The sequence below is a fragment of the Sturnira hondurensis genome, unplaced genomic scaffold (assembly GCF_014824575.4).
Source record: "Sturnira hondurensis isolate 20B ecotype Veracruz unplaced genomic scaffold, ASM1482457v3 Scaffold0021354, whole genome shotgun sequence".
Taxonomy (NCBI): domain Eukaryota; kingdom Metazoa; phylum Chordata; class Mammalia; order Chiroptera; family Phyllostomidae; genus Sturnira; species Sturnira hondurensis.
Window position 1 is genome coordinate 16,342,007 of NW_028093985.1, and position 8,935 is coordinate 16,350,941.

Sequence of the window (8,935 nt, forward strand, 5' to 3'; positions counted from 1 at the left end):
ATAAGGGTAATAATGGCTGTCTTATAGGGCTGTTGTCAAGATTAACACAAGGTGTTTTTTTTTAGAATTTATAATAAAGCATAGTGCATAATAAGTGCTGTATAAGTGTTTTCAAAAGAAATCATTTAATCATGCTAATGCAATCACAACAGGCAAACCCTTCCATGCAAAGACCGCCAGCCAGTGGAGCTGCTGGAAGTAAACATTTCTCTCTTCATTCCATATTAGCAGTTGTGGTGGCAATTCAACAAATTGTGGAACCCTTACCATTTGTCAGAATTACTGTTTGTCAGTGAAGATGAGTTATTAAAAAATGACAGTCTCTACCTTCACAGTCACATTCTGATTGAAGAGATTGAAATATACATGTAGGTAAATAATTAAAATACAGTATGATTGGTGCTGTGGAATAGTGTTGGAAAAGCTATGAATTTCCACTTGAAGGAAGGCCTCAGAAAGACTTTTTAGTGGTGCTTGAAGTATTAAAAATATTTTCAGTGAAGGAAGAGGAAAATATACCTTCATTAGAGCAAACAGAATGGTGAGCCAAATCTTTTTCAGCTCTGCTGTCAGACTTCCTAATGCAGGCACCGGGTTAGAGGAGCAGCCCAGTATGGGATGTTCCCACTCTCACACAAAAAGGAAGAGCAAGAAGGTGAGCCAAATCATGCACTCACATTTCTGCTTCGGTTCAGGTGCGGCGTGTGTCGTGTCTCCACGTTCTCTTAACCAAAGGAAGTCATAAGGCTGAGCTCCAGATCAATGATGTAGTGATTAATATACTGCATACTTTTCTCCCAAGAGTATTAGTGGGCATATGGAAATGAGTAGGGGTTATAATCTCCTTCTAGAAAGAAAGAGAATTAATAATTATAAACCATAATATAAACTATCACAGGCATTTACAGAATTGCAGTAAATTTGATCTGTTGGAGTGTAGACTATAAACTGTGTAGTAAATAGAGATAAAACAAGATGCCGCATTGCGAAACATCCCATGTATTTTGCTAAAATACTTTGAACTTATCCGTGATCAGAAGTGCATTTTTGGAAATACAACCCTGTCTAAAGCGTGAAGGAAGGCCTGGACAAGGAGACAATAGAGGAATAGACTAGTTAAGGGCTGAGAAGTAATGGTAGCGGCAAGAAACTTACAAAATAAATTCAGAGTGACTAAAGAAGGTAGAATTGATAGAATCAGGACAATGTGGAAGGTAGAGTATGAATTTGAAATGAAAAAACTAAAGTTATAAAGGTTCCAGCTAGGATGGCTAAGTAATGGCATTGAATGAGCTTAGGGCATATAAAAAAATGAGAATTAACAGAGAAGAGAAGTGGATTATTCTGTCAACATCAGGGCGTAGAAAAGGTGAATGGAGGATTCAGAGAATAAGCCCTCTGAGCTGACTTCACAGAGAAGGGAATGGCTTTAGTGGAGTACACCTGGCAGAAGGGAACAATGTGTTGCAATGCATGTGGGCATTAAAAAGTATGCATGTTCAGAAATTTCAAGATAGTATGTCCACAAAAATGATAGTTATAATCAAAGAAGAAAATTATGAAGTAGTCAAATATTTTTGAGTTGTAGGGTTCTGGTCATTTTCCTTCCCAATTTTCCATCTCGGAATACAACAGCATATGCCAGTTGAGCATGGCATAAATGCAACAAAAAAACAAGGGGTAAAAAGTTTGTTAAGCCCAATAGTGTTAAAAGCCAAGTAAAAATCAAGTTAGACATATGAGTTTTGAAAATGGCAACAAAGATCAGAAGAAAATATAAATTTAAAGCATTTCTTTCATTATTTTTTATCATTGTTCAAGTACAGTTGTCTCCATTTTCACCCCATCATGTCCCCCCACACTACCCATCCCCACCTTCCACCCTCAAACCTACCCCCTCTGGCTTTGTCCATGTGTCCTTTATACATGTTCCTTGATGACCCTTCCCCTATTTTCCCCTATTATCTCTTTCCACCCTCCTCTCTGGTTACTGTCAGTTTGTTCTTTATTTCAGTGTCTCTGGTTGTATTTTGCTTGCTTGTTTATTTTGTCGATTAGGTTCCACTTATAGCTGAGATCATATTGTTTTTGTCTTTAAAGTGGATCAAAAAACTATGGTACATTTACATAATGGAATACTACACAGCAGAAAGAAAGAAGGCGCTCCTACCCTTTGCAACAGCATGGATGGAACTGGAGAGCATTATGCTAAGTGAAATAAGCCAGGTGGTAAAGCATTTATTTTCTAGTTTTTGAACATAAGTCTGTTTGGTTATTGACCTTAGTTTTACTTTTTTTAAAAGAATTGTCCATTTTATTTTGGAAATATAGAAAGGACCCATGGACAAAGCCAAAGAGGGGTAGGATTGAGGGTATGAGGTGGGGGTGGGTGGGTTGGGGGAAAGTGGTGGTGGAGGAAATGGAGACTATTGTACTTGAGCAACAATAAAAAAATAAAAATACAGTCACATAGAAATTGGTATCAGTAATTAGTACTGGGTCTCTGATAAATTAGCCTTCATGATTAAGTGGATCTTTTATGTTCAATTTAGTTGATATAATCAGAGTCAATATTAATACTGTAAATATTATTGTTATATAATGCTGATATAAGGAACAGAATAAAATTTTATAAATAAAAGACTGTTATATACATTTTAAAAGGAGGCTGGCAAGCTAGTTTGCTTGGAAATAAGCAAGTATTCAAAGTTCTAATGAGTTTAAAACAATCTCAAGTCAGATTTCTCAACATTTCTAAAAATTCAATTTGAAAAGCTACTCAATTATTAAATTCTGGAGGTCTGACTCAAGTTTAGTTGTGGTCAACTAATCATAAACACTAAATTATAAATCATAGTATTCATTTACCATTGACAAAATACTATTTATTTACATATGATGCTCTTTTTTTAAGCTATCATTTAGTTAGGATCAAAGGACATATAAAGAGCTTCCCAGCCAAGCAAAAGCTAATGGCATTCATCACCACCAAATCAGTATTACATGAAATGTTAAGGGTCTTCTTTAAGAGGAAGGGAAAAAAAGATAAAAATATGAACAATGAAGTGGCAATAAATAAATATCTATCAACAATTGAATCTAAAAAACAATAAACAAATCAGCAGAACCAAAACTCAGATGAAATCATAGATAGAGAATATTTTGATAGTTGCTAGATGGGAGCGGGTTTTGGGGGATGGGTGAAACATGAATGGTTAAAATGTACAAATTGGTTGTTACAGAATAGTCATGGGAATCTAAAGTACAACATAGGGAATATAGTCAATAATATTGTAATAACTATGTATGGTGTCAGATGGGTACAAGGTTTATGGGGATGATTGCTTAGTAAGTTATATAATGTGTAATCACTGGGGCATACATCTGAAACTAATATAATGTATGTCAATTGTAACTGACAAATAAAAATTATTAAAAAACATGGTAGAAAATTCACATAAGAGAATACTATGTGCTTTGTATTCAGCAAAAAAAAAAGACTTTGAATTGCTAGCAAACTAGGTGAACTGAACAAGACACCATTCTGTAGTCTAAACTTTAGACTGTAAAGATAACTTGATCCATATGTACAATATTGACTGAATTCTTGAGGCATGTTCCAAATACAGTGACTCAGTTCCATGGGTGGGACCAGAAATATAACAACTTGTCTTGGAGGATTCTTTTCATGAGGTACGTTTTAGAAACATTGGCATGATAAATCTGCACATGCTTCTTAATTCTCCTTTGCAAATATGATCCATGCATGCAGATTTCTGACTTCTGTTACCAGAATGTTAAGGTAAAAATTTATGTGGATTATAGCTCATTCCTAAGAACACTTCTTGGATACTAAGATTCATTTGAGAAATAAGTATATCTTCCAATTTATGAAAACTTGGTCTCTGTAGTACCATGCTTATACACCATGTACTGATGGGTTATTGTGCAGACAATTGGTCTCTTTTATTTTGTGTGGCTACCAACCACCTTAACTTCAATAGTAAATTTTGTAGGGCCTGTGCCTAAATACAGGCTGTATTTTATAATAGTTGACAATTAGTAAACTACACATACACAATAGCCTATCCAAAACCCTTGTCAGTTGATATATTTTAAAATTCAGAATGATTTATAAGTTTACAAAGGAAAAATGGAACATATTCTATTCATTACATTATACACTGAGTGTGGTAGGAGGTATGCTTTATAATCAATGAAGAAGAGTGTTTCTGTAATCATGTGTGTATCCTCCTGTTTTTGAATCAGGTCAAGTTCTTACTGAGTAAGCCTGCCATGTCAAACTTAAGGAAAATCTTGAGATCTTTTCTTGTTGCTGTTAATGTTGTTTGACTTTTTGATAACAGGTCACAGGTTGTAGACCTATGAATAGGGATATAGTAATGACAGGGATAAGAGAAGTGAAATGAATGAATGCCTTTAAGTTTTAAAAGCTTCTTTTGTTTATTCATTAATTAAATATCTCAGTGTCTATCCCTTCTTTGTGCCAGATACTGTGATTCCACATGACGAGAAGGGTCATAGTCTTTTTCTTAATATTGACATGATGTGAATTATATTAACTTTGACATTTCCCTCCTAGTATTTGGGAAAATATATTTCTCATCTGTAATGTCCATTTTGTGGTATGTCTTTCCAAATTTGATCAGAGTTAATGAGCTGAGACAATTTCCCGGAGAATTTCACCTTAGTTTCAAAGAGACCGGGGAAGCCCAAGGGCCCATTCTCCTGTGCCAATAGCAAGAACAGTAGCAGGTTTTGCTGAAATTGATTATGAATGTCTCCAGCTACTGGCAAAGCTGAAGTGCAACCTGTCCATAGCCATGTGAGGATAAAGCAGAAATTAAAATGAAAGCAGAACATGGCAAAGGTAAAGATTTTGCTATTAGGCTAGTGCTTTGATCATAAAGATTCAAACATATCTATAACCCTACATCTGTGAGAATGTATTAAATGCTTAATGAAGTTTTGTACCTTTTTTGGACTTAAAACTACATTGTCAGGTCAGCAAATATGAAGAATTTTTGTACTGTAGACCAACCTAGGAAATTCTCCGGGGTGGGGGGAATGAGATGCCTTTATGATTTATTTCAGAACATCCACTATCTTAAAACTGTTCTACATAATTCTGAAGCTATTTCAAAAGAACTATGTAGAGCTAATCCTGTTTAAAAAGAAATTGGGAAGGCTCAAGAAAATCCCTTAAGTGAGAAATCAGGACCACATAGTACTATGATTGATATACAATTTATAGACCTTTGAATCAGATATTCACTGTTTTAATAATTTCAGAGAGACTGCTGTTTTGCAGCAGTCTGTAGCATAGGCTCCCATCATAAGGCTGTGCCTGTAACAGTGATACCGCCATGGGTTAAATGAGCAGAGCTTGAAGTGTTATTTTTTTTTAAAAAATTGAAAGGTTGTGGCAGTAATAAAAAGGTTGAATGATAATGCCTCTAATTGAACAGTTAGGCCTCTTTCCTATTAAGTCACTCTTTCATCTGTCTTTTTAATTATTTCATTATCATTTTGTACTGCAGTTCACAATGAAATGACCATTTGTGTTTAAGTGAAAGCTAATTATTAGGACTGAATTATTGTGCAGTTTATTGATCCCTATGGTGGATTAAGGGCTTTAAGTTCGTCTAGACAAAATAGTTAGCAAAATGACAAAAGGAAACATATAAGACCCTTGGGAAGAATCCCTACGCTCCATAAGCAATTAATGCCTACCAGGTAATGGAATTTAAGTTTATACTAAATCCAGCAGAGCTTTGACATTTCAACTGCCTTATAAACACATTAGTGTAATGAATGAAGACTTATGAATTGTGTTTAGAAACAAGTAGAAATAGTAAGCTCAGGATATTTTTAGCCTTCCATTGATTGAATGAAAAATAGATCATTTTCTCTCTGAATCTGATGAAAAATGGAATGTGTTCTTCTTTAAGTTTATCTCTGTTTATTCTGTTCTCTCTTGATGGATGTGTATTAACAATTTCCATTTCCCAGAGAACACTAATCTCCCTTATGGATGTGAAAAGTATGCAGTGATAAACCAAGGAAGAAAAAGAAAAAATGTATATATACAAGCATATCCCGACATACTGTGGGTTTCGTTCCACACCACCTCAATAAAGTGAGAATCGAAATAAAGTGAATCATAATCTTTTTGCTGGTGGAAGACCTTGCTTTCAGTTTGTAAAAAACACAACATCTGTGAAGTGCAATAAAATGAAGCACAGTAAAAGGACGTATGAATATACAGGGTGGGCAAATGTAGGTTTACAGTTGTTCGTGTGGAAAATAATAAGGAACAAATAACAATACAAGAATAAACTCTTGTGTACTCACAACTGTAAACTTACATTTTCCTCAGCCTATATATAGATACAGGGTTTAGCACAAATAACACTCCTCTTTTATTACAAAATCTTTTATTACAAAATAATAAGCATGTAGTTCTGTAACATAATATCACAGTGAAGCACAGCACATGACATTTTAGGTGAAATGTTCAAATTAAAGCTATATATTATTGCAACCATATTATTATCTTATCAACCATACTCAAGCGTGTGTTATTTCTGCTAGACCCTGCATATATAATAATCATCTTATATGTTATATAGTATATAGTATATCTAGTATTTGTTATATACACATACACTTCTCTGAGTAAGAAGCCAGACACCTCAATTCAGTGTTCAGCAATTTTTAAAGCAATCTGTCAGTGATAAGCTCCACTGTTATTTATAAGAGCATATTCTGGTGCCATATGTCCTGAATCTTCCTGTTCAGAGCCAGCTGTGAGCTGAGGGGGGACCCGAGCCCTGTACTAGGATGGCAAACAGTGCCTCCATGCTCTAGTGGAAACTGTGCAGAAAACTGGTGTCTTAGCTTAAGGACCTGGGCTGAATGCCCTTCAGATTTACAGAAGCTGATGAGCAATCTAAGGACCATCAATTTAGCAACAAGATAGCCTACCACCTATGATGGTAGGAAATTTCATTCTGCTGAAGAGCCTCTCCTTGAACAACAAACTATCTTTTTTTGATGAGCTATACAATCTGCAAACACTAGAGACACTAAGCCTAAACAACAATCACTCGAGAAGGCTGCAATCTACCTTTGGGCAACTGTCTGCCCTCAAAACCCTGAGCCTGTCTGGGAACCAGCTGTGAGTACTACCACCTCAACTTCATAGCCTACAGCACCTGGATGTGGTGGATCTCTCCAAGAACCAGATTCAGACCACACCCAACATAGTGGGGAACCTGCAGGTCGTGGAACTCGACCTCAGCCAGACTCAGATATCTCAGATCTCACTAAAGATACCTTGCTCTCCTTGCCATAAGTTCTTCACATGGAAGAGAACAGCCTTGAGCCCAGCATATTTCCACAGAGCATCCTCAGTGATTCCCCAATCTGTCTGCTTGCTGCAAAAGGCAACCTTTTTCAAATAAAGAAAATTTAAAAATGAAAAGGCTATGATAGGTACATGGAGAGGTTCATGGCCACCAAGAAAAAGTTTGCCTGACATTCTCCATGAGCATGGGAGTCCTTATAGGACATTTAGAATCTGTTGCAGTATGACTGAATCAATCTTTTGTCAAGGATATCTGTAGCAAGGAGCTGATACTTCAGGAGATTATACTTCATTTGATCCTTTTTCCTTCCCCAGGTTTATCTTAAATAAGCTAAAAGGAATTCAACAGACAAAAAAAGTTCTCCACTTTAAGTCATAGGGCAGTGGACAATGTGGATCTTCAAAATCATCATTAGTTTGGCTTTAGGAAACCAGCAGCTAGTTGCTATTTATACAGTGAGGGGTTGCTGCCTGGTAATAGAATAGCTGCATACCACAACTTGAAATTTCATGTTTAGTTTCAATGTGTTAGCTTTCATAAAATCAGCTGCCACCCCACCTCTGCTGGCATTTCACAGTTTTATGAACTTCAAATAACTCGTGAGAAGCTGCTATGGTTAATCTAAGGATTTGTGTTTCATTCCAGGCCATCAGTTCAATTTTGGTATTTATACTTGGAATTTAAGATGAACATAAATATGTCTATCTTGATTAAAAGTGTACTTTGTCAGAGAAGCACCAATGCAACACTAAGAGATGGTCCCCAAGGCTGCAGTAGTGAACCCTTTGCTATTGCACCTGCCTTATTGGTAGAGGGCTTGGAGAGCTGAAACCATGTATGCAAAACTTGTAAGAAACACGGGGTTTTAGTGATCTAGGTTTTCTTGAAGCTTTGAGAGAAATCATGTCTTGTTTCCAGTAATCCTTTCCCCCTCTTTTATATTTGTAACTCTACTAATCAAATTACCTATCAAAAAACTACTACAGTATTTTTAAACAACCTATGTTTATGAAGTTTGTTCTCTGAATGAGGGAATATACTAAATAATTTTCTTGCTTCAGTTTTGGAAGATTGTATTTTTCTATAAATTTGTCCATTTCACCCAGGTTTTCAAATTTCTTGTCTTATGGTTCATAGTAATGTCTTACAATCCTTTGTATTTCTGTGGTGTCAGTTGTAATCTCTCCCCTTTCATTTCTGAACATGTTTATTTGGGTCCTCTCTTTTTTTCTTGATGAGTCTGCTTAAAGGCTTGCCAATTTTATTTATCTTTTTAAAGAACCAGTTCCTATATTTATTGATCCTTTGAATTGTTCTTTTAGTCTTCATGTGGAAAACTGTATGGGATTTCCTAAAAAACTAAAAATGGAACTGCCTTTTGACCCAGCAATTCCAGTGCTGGGATTATACCCTAAAAATCCTGAAACACCAATTCAAAAGAACCTATGCACCCCAATGTTTGTAGCAGTGTTATCTACAGTAGCCAACTGCTGGAAACAGCCTAAGTGCCCATCAATTAATGATTGGATCAAAACCGGTGGTAC

General features: G+C 35.8%; 1 pseudogene; it reads left to right on the top strand.

Annotated features, from left to right (window-relative positions):
* LOC118977455 (leucine-rich repeat-containing protein 57-like) overlaps window positions 1-7,976 on the top strand; it is a 94,916-nt pseudogene extending 86,940 nt beyond the window's left edge.
* Window positions 7,977-8,935: the final 959 nt, after the last annotated feature.